Below are 18,775 nucleotides of genomic sequence, written 5' to 3'. Positions count from 1 at the left end.
GCCGTTAGTTTCACTAAATTCTCCCGTTCTCACGAAGTTCCCAGATTTTCGAGAACTTTAAAGATGTTAAGAAAATTATCGAGGTTTTCACATAGGTCCAGAAGTTCACGCAAGCTTAAACATTTTTAGAACAATTCAATTAAATTCATGGTAGTACAACGAGCTTCATGAGAACTGCAAATACTTTAAAGAAGCTTCGAGAACTTCGAGAAAGATATTGAACTCATTAATAAAGCTCTAAACACAGAAAAAGCTTCAAGAGAGAGAGACATCCTCAGAGCAGAGATGTTGCAGAGCAGGAAAATTACATAAATTTTAAAAAAGTTTCGAGAAATTCAGTGATATGTTAACACTTTAGAGAAGATGCATGATCTTTAGGAAAATTGTGGAAACTTTAGGAAGTCCGAAAAAGTTTAGAGAAGTTTAAAAAATTATGAGAAGTATTACGAGGATTAGGTTAGTTTCTCAAACTAAAATAGAACTTCAAGGCAGTTTAATTAAATTCAGGAATATTTTGGAAACTTTCAAGCAGTTATGAAAAAAAATGATAAAGAAATAAAACTAGGCTTCAGACTGGACTCGAATCATGAACCTTGCGGTAGTCAGATCTGTGCTTTATCCGTCGCTCTATCTGTGCTACGAGAAATGGTAAGGATAAAGGCAAATAAGATGCACTCGTGGAACGGTAATTCGGTTTCGTTTGCTTTTTCTGCTGCTCCTTACCCTTCGGGAATGTCCGCAATCCGCTCCTATAGTGACTTGGAATGAAAAAATGAACTTATTTTTAGGATTTAATCAATAATCACAGAATTTAAAAAAATAATAATAATGATTTATTCACTTAATTTTGTTACTAATATAGTTTGTATTGGATGGAGTAGCAAAAATAATCTCCTAGTCCCATCTTAATACTGCAGTTGTGCTTTGGACTCAACCCTTAACTTTTTTTTAATTTAATTTGGTGGTTCCATGACAACTTTTTTTTTTTTTTACAGCTTGGCTTGGCACTTTTACTTTTCATGCGCATCTAACAGAGTGGTCAAATTCATTCTGACAGTTATTTTACGTATTCTCGGCATAACGAAAATTTTGATAGATATTTTAAGTATTTTAGACACAGCATATTGTGAATGCCGTGAAGTTCGTTAAATTGTTTTGCTGATTTCGGCACTTTGAGATTTTTCCAATTAGATCGGACTATTAGACTATTGGTGAAACTTGGTAAATGATTGTTTTTAATTTTGCTAAGACCAGATCCGAAATTTGCTAAACTATTATATGTTCAACGAAACATCGGCAAATTTTCAGTTTACTGAACTGTTACGACAATGTATTTCCCCAAGGACAGGTTTTGATTTTAAGTGTGTAGATCAGTAAATTTTAACAGCTCAAAAGCTAAATAAAATGTACTGAACGAATTGGAAATTCAAAATAAATAAACGAAACGAATACCGAATGTTCAGTTATGCCATATTCTGTAAGAAATTACAGCATACTTTAAATAATCTTAGTGTTTATATTGTATGGCAAGTACAGTTGCAACGAGAAGCTAAAAACTATGGCTGAAGGCACTTTTTTTTGCAAACTTCGTGTACCGTAAAACGGGGTATCTTTGATAATGCAGGTAACTTTGATAGTATAATATCAGGCGTAACATTTGATAACGGCACAAAAGCATTTGTAAACACACCTTTTAAGGCACTTTACACGCGAACCAAAGTACGCCCACGCAAACCAACAACATCGTCAGATAGGGGCAACTATCACCTTTCCGAAAGTGGTATTGGTTTGCATGTGCGTACTTTGGTTTGCGTGTAAAGGGCATTAGAAAGTTTGTTTACAAATACTTTTGTGCCGTTATCAAATGTTATGCCTGATATAAAGATTAAATTTACTCGTTGTGCATTTTCTAAATAAGAAACATTGGTTCCATATTGTAGCTTACGGTATTTCCGTTGATATCGTATATAGTTTTTATGTGGTATGATGTAGCACAAACATATTGAAAAACAAATTTCGTGTTTTTCGCCTGTTTCAAAAAGCACTCAAACCATCACTTTTGAAATGTATTTAGGATATAGCCATCACAAATTCAATGTTGTATTCTTATTGCTTATGATGTTTTCTGATTATTTACTCATTCAAAGTTTCATATTTAGAGAACTAAATTGTTTGAGTTTCACTCATTTTTTTTCCTACATTCATCGAGCACTATCAAAGTAACCCCAAATCAAAATACTGAAGTTCGGTCACAAAACTAAAAAATATTGCAAATGCATTAATTTCCATTAAACATATTACTAACGAATTAAGCCTTGGATCGTCAGTACTTGTTAAAAAAATTTAAAATTTGAAAAACATTCATTGCTGTAAAAAAATATTTATAATATTTTTTAAAAAACTATCAATGTTACCCCGTTTTACGGTACATCAGTTTTTTTCTTCACAGGAAGTTAATATAGATCTTTACTATCAAACCTGTGAAGGTTTTGAAATATTTTTCTTGGTTTTTTTTTTTGAGAAAAAGTGTTTTGGAGTTTACCACCCCCATTCTGTATTTCGTTTCGAACGAAATCCTCATACAAAAAAATATTTTTTTGTATGAGAATTTCGTTCAAAACGAAATGCAGAATAGGGGTGTACATAGTCGTTTATGAAAGCGTAAAGGTACTATTGACGGTACAACGCTATTACGGATCAAAGCAAATTCAGCTGAAAATTATTCAAAAGGTGATTAAAGTTGACAAAATACTAAGTTTCAATGGTAATGTAAGATTCCCTCTTCGGTACCGTAAGATATTGTGACTTTGTCATGATATCATATTGTTTTTATTAATAGTACAATAATTAATCAATGGTTTTACTCTCTAACTTTACTATTATTATTGATTCAATCGGTTTCATCCATTCTTATCAATCCTTACAACAATATCTACCGAGGTTGATAAAAAATACTTGGTGCTGCAATGAAAAGGAGATTACTGCAAATGAGCACTATTATACGATACCATCGCTTTGAACAATGGCGACCAGTGAATATACATTACGCATGCCGAGTTACATTTGCGGCAGCCGCCCAATTTGAAGTGTTATTACGAACATTCTTTTTGGCACCGCAAAGTGTCACACACGACTGAGCCTAGTAAATAAACGAACTAGTAAAAAAAAGATCATTTTTTGCCACGATGATGTAAATCGTGTTCACTAGACAAGTCTTTCCTTTTCCTGATATCATTTTAAACTTCATCAATGGAAAAGAATTATTCGAGCCTGGACAACATGTTGTTCATAGCTGATTTGAGGCCGGACTGCATAGTTTGACGGTCGTTATTTCTCATATGTTTAGCCAATTTTAGCGTCTGTAATATAACAAAAGTATAGTGAAAGTTATGTAAAACATAAGTTATCAAGATGTCGTATACGTGATAATGTTTGCACCATCATAAGTGAATACAGACTTAGTAAGTATGTCCTTCCGTGGATTACTGAGCAATATGGACCGGAGCCAAATTCTATCTATAATAAACATACACAGCTAAAAAAAAGTAGTGTAAATTTCCGTTACTATGATGCACATAAATGGAGCGTCATAAATCATACAAATTTACATTATAAATCGCGTAAATTTATGAGACATGTCATGCAATATTCCATATATTGTATGCAACTTTCCACCTTTGTTTGCAACATTTTTTGCAAGCTGCTAGTTTACGTGAAAAGGAAGTTTACATGCATGAATGTTTGCATGCATGGATGTTTACATCACCAGTAAAATTCAGATTTTTTTAGTGTGTAGGTTTAAGATCTTACAAACATAGGGTAAATGGCTCTAATGTTGACCTATGGATCTAAGATTGGGCCCATCGCTAAAAATCTGCTATTTATCAATTTTATCTAGATGAACGCGTCATTGGGACGGTACTAATGGATATTTTTGGTTGCCATTGAAAATTTAGTCGATTGCTGAATTTATGTATGGGCCCAAGTTAGGGGCATTTAGGCCGGCATTTCATCAATTTCCCATATCTCTTTTATTTTTTTTCCACTCCACATAGATTTTGTTTTATTTTCACAGTGTATAATGATGCAAACATTATCACGCATACGGTAACTAAATGTTACATACTGACCTTGTTAATGAGAAGTTTACCGCCCGAAAATATTTTTCCCTCGGTGCGTTTTTATTTGTCTAAAAATATTGGGAAAAATTGTCAAAATTCCAAGAAAATCAATTTTTTTTTATAGATTGCTGAGAAAACTAACAAGCAAAAATATGTTTTTCTCTCTCATTCTGATGGCATACCAAATAAATGTTAGATGTTTTAGACTTACTCAATTAGATTCTCATAAACACTTAAATACGTACGATAGGAACCTTAAAAGCGAAAGATTCAATAGAAAGTTTATGACTAAACCTTCAAGCTCCTACTACCTGGAAAAACTTGAAAAACTTTAAAAACGAGGAATTCGCAGGGACATTTATTTTTCCTGAAAATACCTGGAAGTATCATGGAATTTTAAAATAAAAACATTTAATATTCCTAATTATTTTCTTTCACACATTGAACTTTATCGATCCAGAATGGATTAATCTTCAGTAAAAAATACATTTTTAGAATTCAGAGGCTTCAAATTATTTTTTTTTGGTTATGGAATATCCCAAGTAACAATCTAAATGCTTGGAAGATTTATTCTCATTTTATCATTGTTTTATCATAGCATCCCTTCCAGCCTGTGGTTGTATTACGGTTTTGTGTGCTTGTCATAAAATCAGGCCGTCAAGTCGTCTATAAAACTGTTTTATGACTACTAAATTAAAACTCAGACTTCATAGTTTTAACGGTAGCTGTAAGGTGGTTCTGCATCACTACTTATAACTGAAGAATAAAACCAAAACAAAACATACAATTATGTTTTATGGTACACTTTTTATGACCGATATAAAACTTGAAGCAGTCTTAGACCTTCATTAAAGCTTCATTACAACTATCATCTTTATCAGAGGCCTAAGATTCACAGATAAGAAATATACTGCTACAACAAAAAATACTCTGAAATTTTTTGTCATTATAAAAAACAAATCTATTCAGATACATGAAATGAAAACCCCTTCAGTGCTTCTGAATACGATGAAGATGAGACGATCGACAATATGAAACTCCTGGAGGAACTACAGTTATACGATCCCTACATAAGGCACAGTGCGGTGAAGGAGCTCTTAAAAATATTGAACAAGCGGCTTTCCGATACACTTCCGAAAGATCCACGAACCCTTCTTAAAGCAACGCCGACAGTTTCACTAAATCCGTTTGGAGATGGCCAGTATTGACATCACGGCTTTAAACCTTGTATTGAAAAAGCTTTTAGTGGATCCAATAAGCATTTCTTACATCTTGATTACAAGCGAAAATAGGAGGATCGCTTGGAATGTTGACTTTTTGACAGGTGGTCATGGTTTTTGTTTTGTTTTGATTCGCTGTACCGAATAAAACCAGCAAGCTAGTTATATAGCTTAAATATAACTTAACGCTCTCAATTTGGACTACGAAATGCTAAGATACAACCATTAGGTTTATGTTATGCTATAGAATTCCAATCTAGGAGAATATGTTATATTGAGGTATTTTTAAGGAGTAGCAAGTTATAACGAAAAAAAATGTCGCCGTATGATCAAATTTCACACAGTATGAATAATTACGCTTTAATTGATAGGCAATAAAACACTTTCATACATCTATGTATAATTAAATAATTTGTGACTGGTTATTGCTCAACGGTAGTAACAGTTTTGTACTAAATAGATAATCTTTGAATGACTCTTTAATGCATGGTGCTAATGCAGACAAATTAAAAATATCCCTATATTTTAGTATTCATATGGCGCACTAAATTTATGCTCCTATTTGGTATAATAATCACCATAAATATTGCACGGCATGCTGTGAAGCATATACAGATTGGTTTAAAATTATAATAAAGTCGTCTTATTTTCAATGATCAATAATATCAGCCATTATTACCAACTGACAAGGATCATGATTTCACATCAAACATCGAAAGAATAAAACCACAATAAAATATTTCTCAATATTAACTATCATCCAAAAACCCCTACTTAAAACCTTCAAAGTTGTCAAAATGTTTTGCGTATCATGTTTTATCAACTTCTTCAGGAGCGATTTATGCGGTTGTAATATAGTTTTATGGTAGTCATTAGAAGGCTGTTAAAACTTTCTGACCTGGAGGAGGTTTTATGTTTTCATTTTTAACAATCACGTCTAGACTGTGATAAAACTGACATAAATCCTATGCTCCTAAAGTAGTTCGCATATCAAGTTTTAATGACTGCATTAAAACTGGGCCAATTGGCCATGACATGGCTGTATTGCGGTTCTCAGGAGATTGTTGAAGCGATGTGGTCGTCAGTGAAGGTTTTATAATTTGGTTATATCAACTGCTATAAAACTTAAATAAAACAAAAATTGTTGCTTGGGATGCATATTTCCCACCAATTTTATAAATTCTGTACTGCAAAGTTATAATACTTCAAGAAATTTAAGGAATCTGGAGTCCAATTCTCTTCACAGTTTTAAGACTCATGGAATTTTATTATAATTTCTAAGGACCTCATTTCACGGGAGTTCTGGGAAAAAAATTATACGAAAAACATCAACTGCAATGTGCTTTCATGGTACTTCTGAGGAAATTTTAGACTTCATGTGAAGCCTGAGCCTAAGATAATAAACTCCAAGTGAATTTTCATGAGAAATCTCCGTTGAATATGAAATGGACTATTCTGAGGTCTTCATAACAACTTGAAAGTTCCCAAAATATACCTGAATTTAATTACACTGCTTTGAAGTTCTATTTTAGTTTGCGAAACTAACCTGATGCTCGCAATACATTTCATAATTTTTTTAACTTCTCTAAACTTTTTCAAACTTCCTAAAGTTTCCGCATTTTTCCTAACGATCATGAATCTTCTCTAAAAAGTTAACAATTCACTGAATTTCTGGAAACTTTTTTAAAATTTATGTAATTTTCCTGCTCTGCAACATCTCTGTATGTTTGTCTCTCTTGAAGCTTTTTCTGTGCTTAGAGCTTTATTAATGAGTTCAATATCTTTCTCGAAGTTCGCGAAGCTTCTATAAAGTGTTTGCAGTTCTCATGAAGCTCGTTGTACTACCATGAATTTAATTGAATTGTTCTAAAAATGTTTAAGCTTACGTGAACTTCTGGACCTATGTGAAAACCTCAGTAATTTTCTTAACATCTTTAAAGTTCTCGAAATTTCTGGGAACTTCTTGAAATCTCCCGCTTATTTAGTGAAACTAACGGAACTGAACACCCCTGTAATTCCCGTTGTTTTTGGAGCTTTACTAAATTTATTTGAGATGCTCCCGAAATGTCCATAATAGTTCCTGAAATTCTCGGATCTTTCCTTAAAATCCATAGACTTTTATGAAGTTCTCGAAATGTTTCTGAAGACCTCTATACTTCTGTGAAGTATTCGAAGTTATTCTGAAATTTCAGGAACCTCTTTAGGCTTCCGCAGTGAAATAATGAATATAGTTCTATAATTTTCACTGAAGTTCTCAAGAATTGTCTGAAGTTTAAAGTATCGAAACTAATTCATAACTTTTTCAATAGTCTAGAGTATCCTGATGTTTTTAAAACTGCCCGGAATATTTCTCAATTTCCTTAAAATTTACTACCCTGCCTCAGTATTTTTTTAAAAGAAGCCCCCATTTTACTGGAATTGATTTAATTGCATTTAAGTGCTACAATTGTCCTTAAGTTTTTTTAAGTTTATAAACGCTCATGTAACTTTGCCTTAAATCACTTATTTTTTCTGCAAAAAGTTTTCTATGCTTGCCGAATTTCTCTAAATTGATCAAATGTTCCGGTAAATTTTCTGTTATATATATAATTTTAATTTTTTGAAGCTTCTTAAGTTTTCGGATCAATAATAGACTTCTCGGAATGTCCCATAATTCTAAGGAACTCTTTGTAAGTCGCTGCAAATTTCCTTATGTTAATGTCAATTTTATGATGTTATCTGATCGTCCTCGACGTACTCGTAACTTCACTGAATATGAAACAATCTAAATTTCTTAGAAGTTCTCTGGAATTTCTTGAAAATATCGGTGCTTGCTAAAAGTTCTCGCCTTTTTTTTTAATTAATGGAACTTCGTTGATGTTCTCTAATCAACTAAGCTAAATTTTCGAATTTTCTTTCGATCTTGAAATTTCCATGATATAACACCCTTGAAATACTGTCACATTTTCGGACGTTCATATAATTTTTATTGCGTTCCAGAAATTTTCTCTGAGCAAACCTTAGTTTCTGAAAATTCCGGTTTCTGTAATTTCCTTGAAATTTTTCGAACTGTCCTTTAATTCTCTGATCTGTCTTGATGTTTTCGAAGCTTCCCTACCCTACCCTAATGAAGATCTCGATTCTGCTTTAAAATAAATGGAATTCCCGTAAACACCTTTAAACTTCCTGAATATCCTGAAATATTTCTGAAGTTTTCATAAATTTTCTGAAGGTCTCTGTAATGAATCTTTCGGAACATCTTATTGGTTCTCGATATTATTTCAGCACCTCATGGAACTCTCCTGAATTTGTCCAAGCTCACGCTTATAGGATTTTAAACCAATTCAATAGTCTTCCCCTTAACATCTCTAGAATTCTCCAAAGATATCTAGATCTAGCTTTTCTGAGATCAATAGAACTTCATAAAATTTTCCACATTTCTATTAGTTCGAGACGTCAAGACATTAAAAATGTTGTGATTTTAGGCTTACTAAAATAAATTAAGTGTTCAACTGCATCAAATCTAGCTGTTTCTTTAGAACTGATTTTCTTGTCTTAAAAACGTTTGTATTAAAAGCATATTTTTAACTTTGACTATATGTTTAGTATTACTTCTGCGTGAAGTCAACGATTTACATAGTTGAAGATGCTATTTCGAATAACAGACTGAAGTGGTAATTTTTATACGATAGATGAGGAGGAGAAGAAAGTATCTATCGTATAAAAGTTACCACTACAGTCTGTTATTCGAAATAGCATCTTCAACTATGTAAATCGTTGACTTCACGCAGAAGTAATACTAAACATATAGTCAAAGTACATAACTCTGGATGGGAGCATACCATCAATTACTGTCAATGGTTGAAAGGTACAGTAGCAACACCTACCCCACCCGTGTCCCCTCGAGATCGTCAAGTCGACGATGACAGGAGTGCATATCGTGGTAGGGGTAAACAATAGCTGCAATTTCCAAACCTACGACTGGATGCAGGGTGTCTACTACCTGTAAATGGTTTTCTGGAAAAACCTGGAATATTCAGGGAATTTTGGTTCCACTCAGGGAATTTTCCAATTATCACTTCATTCGTAATTCAAAAGAAGTTTTTCGTTCAGTTTGTCGAAGCGTTTCTTAAGGGCACTGAACTTGACAAGCATCTGACAGCTAAGACAACGGGTGCGAACGAGACAAGTTCATTCAGAGAGTCTTGTCACGCTCGCTCTTCGCTGATTTGTATGTGGAGGATCAAAATCGTCGTAAAAAGGAAACAGCCGAAGAAGAGAGACTGGCAACCGTCAAAAGGAAGCATACGAAGCATGTATTGTATAAGAATAAGCATGCCAGACAGCAGGTCTGAGAGCCTACATAGAATTTTTTTTTTTGTGCTTCTGAGAGGGTCGGAGATCTACTGAGAAATGTGTTGAGTTTCAGGGTAGTTCGTAGTTAAAAGTAATTAATAGAAATTCATAAAAACAAAATCACAAGAGAGGTCGTATATCTTCAGATCAATGTTCAAAGAAATTTTCAAAACTTCAAGCAAGCAAAAATAATTTCAAACCAATTTGTAAAACTATAAGCGAAATTTTGCAAATCTTCAGGGAAATTCGCATAACTTGAGACAAGTCCAAGAATCTACAGTGAAATATAAAGTATTTCACATAAGTTTGGAGATCCTCGAAACATTATTCAACATCAGAAAAGTTCGTAGATCTTCAGAACAAAGCTACAGAACTTTGAAAAAAATTACAGGACTTCTGAAAAAATCACAAGAATCTCAGAAATGTTATTGGATCTTCAGTAAAAAGTAGAAGGGTCTGTGCCTAGGAGCACGACCGGAAGCTTGACGTAGGACCGCTAGAGGACGGAATAAATGTGAAGAGCATTTAGCTCTTTAAATTGATCAGTTATCTATTACCTCAACTCTTTCCGTTTTTGAATTGTAGGCGTACCAAATTTGTAGTATTTTTTTTTCAAAGAGAAAGTTGATTAAGAGAATTAATCAAAATCACTTGCACCCCTGCTTCCAAGTTTGGTTACAAGATTACAACTCTGGAGAGCATTTTGTGTGGTCGTTGGGGGCTTGTGGTTCTGAATATGGACAAACAAGCACAGATAAATTCTATTCCAACTCTTTACTGATGTAAGCTTGATGGCCCTGAAAAGGGCCGTTTTATTGAAGAGGACATCCATGGCCACTTACGCTTGCCGTGTTTAGTGTAGGTGACAGCATCACGGACCTCATTTTCCAGGAACACCTTCAGCACACCTCGTAGAACAGACCGGAGATACGTTTGACACCACGGCGAGCCAGACGACCGATGGCGGTTATCTCGAAGAACTTTGCGATGACGTTTGGCGCCTCCTTTACCAGACCTTTTTCTCCTTTGCCACGACCAGTCACAGTCAATTGTTGCTTGTTAGGTGTGAAGGAGTGGACTAGCCACCACCTTCCTACTGCTGCTATTGCTGTTCACCACGCCGTCCGAAGCGAAAATGAGCTAATGCCATACAGCAGCGCTCTTTTATATCTTTTCAGGTTAAAGCAGAATGATGTGCAACCAAGTGGTATAAAAGCTACAAAGACTCCTCCCATTATGAGTAGATTGCTATCAAGTAGCGACACTGGCTCTTTTCCTGTTGCGTACACGGTGAATGAGAACGACCCAAATTTAAGTTAAGTTCACTCATAATCGCCAAAAGTGCAGGAACTCCGCGATGAGTAAATTTGTCTCATGGTTTCCTGTGGAAAACCTAAAAAATCTGCCAGAAAATGAGGAAATTGACGAAAATTTTATTCAGTCTCGGAGTAGTACCAATCGACTGAGTGAATCCAATCTTTTCTTCTCAAATTCGGGAATTTTTCCTTGGAAATCCTGGAAAAACTTTATTTCTTATTTCTGAGATAACTAAACTCAAATTTGGGTCGTCCTCATTCGCCGTGATATCACCTTGAAAGATATCGGTGCCGGTGGTTAACGTGATTACCTCTCATCTCAGCAGGTCTGGGTGCAATCTCAGTCGCACCGGCATGTTCTGAGGCATAACATATCTGATCCCACCTTCCTTCGGGAAGTAAAGCCGCTGGTCCCCTGTTCATGAGTTGATGGGTCGATATGTAGGGTCCAGGTGTGGGAGTTGCCTCCCTGGCGTCGGTAGCATTGGAGGTCAGTACGGAAAACAAATCTCGCGTCACTTTTCAAAAGGTCCTATCTACATTGATCGATTCTCTTCATCGACACTCTCTTTCGTAAATAACTCGGCTTCACAAATGTTTCCTGCCGTCTTCGTCGAATTAGATGCTAGATTGTTGCTTCTTCCATCGAAAATATCCGGCCGTGGCGATTCAAAGTTGATCAAGGTTGATCGAAACAATTTGTACCCCTGCTTCCAGTTTGATTACATGAGCATTTTGTGTGGTCGTTGGATCTGAATATGGACAAACAGGCAGATGAATTCTATTCTTACTCTTTACCGTAATAAGCTTGGTGGCCCTGAAAAGAGCCGTTTTGTTGCCAAAGTTGGTGATGATTTAACCTCCGAAACCAAACAGAGTGCGTCCCTGTCACTTCAAAACGTAGATGACATCCATGGCCGCTTTTGCTTGGCGTATTTAGTGTAGGTGACAGCATCACGGATCTCATTTTTCAGGAACACCTTCAGCACACCTCGTAAATCAGACCGGAGATACGTCAGACACCGCCACGGCGAGCCAGACGGCGGATGGTGGTTATCTCGAAGAATTTGCGTTTGGTTCTGAATATGGCGATGAGTGTGCAAAATATTACGCAATTCCATCCTCCCTATTCGCACGCGCCCGAGGATCGGAGGCGAATGTCACTTCGACTTGTTTCGTCTACTTACTACTCTCTGACGACTGTGCTGGGGAAGCAGCATATGCATGTAGGAAGTAGGTGGATTTTTTAGTTAATTCGACGGTTTTGGACAATGCTGGACATTTACCAGTTTTTTCAATAGTTTCTTGTTGAAAATCAACATTCAGAAGCATTGTTATCGATGCGTAGCCATATTTCTGATCGATTGGTGATAAAATTACTGAAATGGTTCCAGGGGCAGCTGAGTTATTAACGTTCAAAATCTTTCTTAATTTGTTACATGTTCCATTTTCGGTTTTCACAAAGTGTACCCCCATATAGAAATCAAAGACGTAGTCCTACGTCAAAATTGCAGAACTTCAGGGAAGTTCAGCAATTTAAAAAAAAATTATTTAAACGATTTCAGGAAAATTTGTAGATTCTGAGAGAGACATTTAAAACTTCAAGGAAGCTCAAATATTTTCAGCTAAATTTTGACAACTTTAGGTAATCTTCAAGGAAATTTTCAAATCTTCAGGGTAACCCGAGAGGAATTTACAAAACATCAGAGAAGTTTGCAGATCTACTGAGAAATTTATTGAGCCTCAAGTTTTTTTTTGTAGATTTTGGGAATAGAGCTACCGAGCTTAAGACAACTTTACAGAACTTTAAAGATATTTGCAGGAATTTGACAGAAAATTTCACACAAATTGTGAGATCTTCAGAAAAATTCGTTAAATGTCAGAAAAGCACCTCAATTCCAAAAACAAATTGTAGTGAAGTACAAAAGTACAATATTTTGCAGAACTCCATGGAAGTCGGAAATAGATAGATCTAAAGAACTTCAGAGAAGTCCGTAGACCTTAAAAGAAGTCTGTAGAACGTCAGAAAGTTCGTGCGTTTTAAGAAAAATTTGCAAAACTTCAGCAAAACTAACAGATTTTCGGGAAAGTTCGCCGATCTTTAGATCAAGAATCACAAAGAAATTTAAAGAACTTTAGAAAAGTTCGGAGATCTACTGTGAAATTTATTGAACTTCAGGGCAGTTCGTAGATCTTTAGAGCAGAAATACAGTACTTTAGAAAACATTACAGAATTTGAAATAAATTTTAGGAACTTCAGAAAAGTTCAGAGGGTAGATCGTAAATCTACTCAAAAATTAGCAGATGTTTAAATAAATTTTCAGAATTTTACTGCGGTTCATGGATTTTGAGAGACATTCACAGAACTTCAGGTATGTTCGCTGATCTTAAGAGATATTTGCACAGCTTGAGAAAAATTAGAAAAACTTCAGAATACTTCCTAAAACTTCCGGAAAGCTCAAAAATTTCTAGATAATCTTTTAATTCTTTAGAAAATTGTATAGATGTTCAGAGATATTTGCAGATATTCATTGAATCATGAAAATCTGCAGAAAAAATTGCGGAACTTTCGAGAAGTTTGTAGATTATTAGAAATTTTGTGAACATCAGAGATAATTGTCGGTCTTCAAGGATCTTAAATCTTCAGGGATTCAGAAACTTTGTAGATTCTTAGGAAAATTTGCAAAACTTCTGAAGAACACACAGAACTTCAAAGAAATCTGTAGAAATACCGAGACATTTTACCGGAGAACAGAAACAAAACTTCAGGGACGTCAAAAGGTTTGAAGACCTTGCAGAATTGCGTTGTTAACAGAAATTTTCAGAACTCAAGGAATCATGTAGATCTAGTGAGAACTTTTCCCACTAGCTTGTCTAAAGTTGTTATCGACATCCTGGCGAAGTTTTGAAATCCATTTTCATCTTCATATCGCAGCTCTTGAAGGACAAGATGAGCCAGATCCCTGCCGGTGTTCCTCCTGAGCAACCATTTCCTTTTCCACAAAGTTCACCTTCTCCTTCTCATTTTATTTAAAATAATAAAAGCAAATACGTCTGCCGAAACTAGAGCAATTTCCCGGTAATTCATGATGGAAGTATTTACTTTTGATTCCTGATACAGTTTTGTTTTGAAATCTAAATTGACAGTTCTTTTGACATATGCAGGCAGTGTGAACACCAGCAAATGCCCCCCGTTCGACAAAGTGTGTCGAAAGTAAATTTGAGTAGATATTTCATTATGGCGGCGTTCAAAATCAGACCAAGAAATCAGATAGTCTAAACGGACCTTAAGAGATTGTAGACATGTGAAACCATGATTTATTCTGTCTTGATCTTCCAAACAGAGTTGGACTCAAACATATTATTAAAATGATATTTTGTTTTTGAAAGCATATTGTTATCAAATTTTGATATATCGTTTTATCGAATAGTATAGACAGGTTTCTTACTTGTATTTATACTCTTGAATTAAAAAATACTACACAAATACCAAAAAAGAATGTAATATTGATTAACGTAATGCATGCTACTGTATGAATAACTAATGTGATTGCAAAAATCAAATACAATATTACACCCATGGATATAATTTCTTTTTGCAAATTACACTAGTTTACAAAACAACATAAAAAGTGTGAACTTTAGTGGTTGACCAACGTTTCTTATGCAAAATCCTACGCTGAATTCAATGCCGTGGTCAGAAAAAATTAAAGTAGAGCCATTTTTGAGATATACAAAATTTTTGATTTTTTGAACTTTTTTTTATGAAGATGAAGTTAAATAAATTTGCTATCGTTCACTAGAATATTATGTCTTAATTAAAAATTTAATTTGGAAGTCATTTAAAAATTTACAGCATTTTTTTTTATTTTTCCTGCGAATTTTCCATAAAAATCTTGTTTTAATCAACATTTTTAATGGGATTAAAAGATTCATTCTTTAAGTCCATTAAAAACTGGAGAAAATGAGCCTTTAATGGATGAAATCGGTTGGAAATTGTCGAAGTTATGAATTTTTTTGTAAAATCATGGAAATTGAATGTTCCAAGATTGGCCACTTCCAGTAAGCCTTTCTGCGGACGTGTACGCATACGGTGCATTTCACTAACACTACCAGCTGTCACGCAAAATTAAATGGGATATTTTCAACAATATAATTTACGCTAGTGTTTGTGAGACCGCTCGGCGAGAACCTAACGCAACCAACTCAATTTGACAGCTTTCTTTCTTTAACATTGCTTAACGATGTATACGACAAAACGTGAATTCAAGTGTAAAAATGATCCTCAAAAGTTTTGTTACGCGTGTGGCAACTATATATTTACAAAATCGGTCAATTTCACTGCTTCGTTGCAAACTGCATACAGGCTTTATTTTAAAATTGATCCTGGAGACTTTGACGAACCGTGGATTCCAAAAGTATTATGTAGTTCGTGCAAAAGGTGCTTGGCTAGGTGGATGTCAGGCGCAAGGTAAATTGATTTTTTGAATAACTTTCATATAAACAATTTATGTACAGCATGGTACCTCTATGATGGTAGGGCTTTGTTCTTTCCTGATCGACATTATCTTACTTCATCTATTTTTGATAAGAGTTAATGTCTTACTTACTAACTCACTTATTTGTTATCTGTCAGTCGCTATTTGTCCTTTGACATGCCCACCATATGGCGTCGACCGTTTTGTCATGCAACGGATTGTTATTTCTGCTTGACAAAAGTTAAGCAACAAGGACGTCACAAAACAGTTGAGTATCCACAAGTGGCTTCTATGACAAAACCTGTTCCACATTCAAGTTCGGTCCCGTATCCTGTTTATCCAAAGTGGAAACGAGCGCCCTCTGTTGAATCGACCGTTACAAAAAGTGAGGAGGAATTCAAGGAGGAATGCGAGGAAGACTTCGAGGTGGAATTGGAAAGAAACCCAAAACTGTTTACACAATCCGAATTTAATGATTTGGTGCGAGATCTCGACTTATCGAAGAAGAAATCCGAATTGCTGGCATCACGCTTGAAAGAACACAACATGCTGAGCAAGGAGGTCAAAATTTCTTGTCACAGGAATCGTCACAAGAAATTTGACAAATATTATTCTACAAAGGACAAGGCATGTTTTTGCCATGACGTAAACGGCTTGTTTGAAGAGTTTGGTGAGCCATATGATCCAGCTGAATGGCGTTTATTCATCGATAGTAGCAAGTTGAGCTTGAAAGCCGTTTTACTGCATCAAGGGAATGAGAAACCTTCTATTCCATTAGCTCATGCCGTTAATATGAAGGAAACGTATGAATCAATGGCTCTATTGCTCAATTTGATAAATTACAATCAACACAATTGGAAAATTTGTTCCGATCTTAAAGTGGTTGCCATGTTGACTGGATTGCAACAGGGATACACAAAATATATGTGTTTTTTGTGTAAATGGGACAGTCGAGCTCGTAAGGAACACTACGTCCGAAAAGATTGGCCAAAACGGGATAATTTCACAATTGGTAAAGACAACGTTAAAAATGATCCTCTTGTGGTAAAAGAACGCATAATACTTCCACCACTACATATAAAATTTGGGCTATTCAAAAATTTCGTCAAAGCGTTGCAAAAAGAAGGGCCGGCATTCCAGTACTTGAAATCAGTATTTCCAAATTTATCTGACGCAAAGATAAAGGAAGGTGTATTTGTTGGCCCACAGATCAAAAAACTGCTCAATGATTCCGCATTCAATACAGTTTTGACACCAGATGAGGAAGAAGCGTGGAAATCCTTCCAGCGTGTTGTCACAACCTTTTAAGGAAATTTCAGAAGCCCAGATTATGAGGAAGCCATCGATGAATTGCTCAAAAATTATGAGAAAACAGGTATAAATCAAAAATATTGTGTTTATTACATATAATTAATTTCAAATCCTTTTATTTCACTGAACACAGGTGTGAATATGTCTTTGAAGATACATTTCCTACATTCTCACATGGATTTTTTCCCGGAAAATCTTGGTGACGAGAGTGATGAGCACGGCGAACGTTTTCACCAACAAATGAAGATGATGGAACGTCGTTACCAAGGGTTTTGGGATGAAGCAATGATGGGTGACTATTGTTGGTTTCTGATTCGAGAAACAAGTTCAAAACATCGAAGACAAAGTCATTCGATTCTCAATCATTTTTAATAAAACCTAAATAAATTTCTTTTGTATCAACTCGGTTTTAAATCCTGATCCTGATATGCCTTAATCAAATTGATATGTAGAGAAAAGAATCACCCATGAAAACTTTACATGCGATTTGGATGCTTACAACGACACCTAGAAAAGGAACTCTAAAGCTGTTGTATTTCAGCAACATTTTTAAGTGTTTTACAAAAATGCTCATAACTTCGACAATTTCCAACCGATTTCATCCATTAAAGGCTCATTTTCTCCGGTTTTGAATGGACTTTAAGAATAAATTATGAAATGATTTTTTGAATCTTTTTATCCCATTAAAAATGTTGATTAAAACAAGATTTTTATGGAAAATTCGCAGGAAAAATAAAAAAAAATGCTGTAAATTTTTAAATGACTTCAAAATTAAATTTTTAATTAAGACATAATATTCCAGTGAACGATAGCAAATTTATTTAGCTTCATAAAAAAAGATTTGAAATTGGTGCATTTGTTCCAAAGATATAGACATTTTAGTAATCGTACTTTTGTCCAAAATTCAAAAAATCAAAATTTTTGTATATCTCAAAAATGGCTCTACTTTAATTTTTTCTGACCACGGCATTGAATTCAGCGTAGGATTTTGCATTGGAAATGATCACCACCTTACCGAGTTCAAAAATGCTGTAAACTAGTGTTATGTGTAGGATAAATGCACCAATAGTGGAGGTACTTTAGTGCAATGTGTTCCTTTGGTGGCTTATAGAGTCTCCCTAAGCCGCTGTAGAAGTACATTGTACTAACGTACATCCACTATTGGTGCATTTACTGAACATAAATTGTACAAAGTAATATTAAACAACCTATGTGCATCTGTTCTGCTGTAATATTCAATAACTTTTTTTGCTGTGCCGAGTTAAAAGTACCAACGCCCAAGTTTGAAGAATCGAAAATAACATAAATCAATAAGTACATAAAAGGGATTCCAGATGGATAAATAGATAAAATAATAATGTGTATAATTTGTATGCACCTGGAATTTTTTTCATCCGACCTGGAAAAACCTGGAAAACTCAGGGAATATGATTCCTTGGATTGAGTAGACACCCTGTGGATGCCTTCCTTCGAATAACTACTGAAGTGCGGTAAAAATCGGTAGAACTGTTTCAAACACATCGTTGGTACTTGAGCGGTCGGCGATCATCTCTTTTTGCCAGTGGTGCCGGGGTGGGGGACACTCCTCACCATCCCTCTCCAAAGGGGGAGTTTGGTAAAGAGAGATGATAAAACCGATTTGTACCTTCCTTAAAAAAAAGTTGTCCTAGCTCGCTATCTACTTTCTATATGCAATTTTTCACACTGCCGTAATCTAAACGGAACTATCAATTCTATACTTACATCTCCTCCTCATCTATCGTATTAAAATAACCACTTCAGTCTGTTATTCGAAATAGCATCTTCAACTATATTTTTAACGATTTCATAAATATCATTCTTATTATTAACCTGGAAATTATCCGCTAAAGTTATGGAACAACCTGGAAAACCCAGGGAACTTTATTTAGCCAAATGACTGGACACCCTGTAGATAGAGAAGAACGATTAAACGTTAAAAAAAACTCTTTTCCAGTTCGTCAACTTCGAATTGT

At 34.9% G+C, this 18,775-nt stretch overlaps 1 protein-coding gene across 1 annotated transcript in view; it reads left to right on the top strand.

Annotated features, from left to right (window-relative positions):
• 5-HT2A (5-hydroxytryptamine receptor 2A) overlaps positions 1-18,775 on the top strand; it is a 174,170-nt gene that overhangs the window by 6,866 nt on the left and 148,529 nt on the right. The window lies entirely within an intron of this gene.

This window comes from Ochlerotatus camptorhynchus, unplaced genomic scaffold (assembly GCF_037179485.1).
Source record: "Ochlerotatus camptorhynchus isolate MF236.1 unplaced genomic scaffold, CSIRO-AGI_Acam_v1.1 ptg000004l, whole genome shotgun sequence".
NCBI lineage: Eukaryota > Metazoa > Arthropoda > Insecta > Diptera > Culicidae > Ochlerotatus > Ochlerotatus camptorhynchus.
The sequence above is the reverse complement of the archived record's forward strand: the minus strand, read 5'-3'. Positions and strand labels throughout refer to the sequence as shown.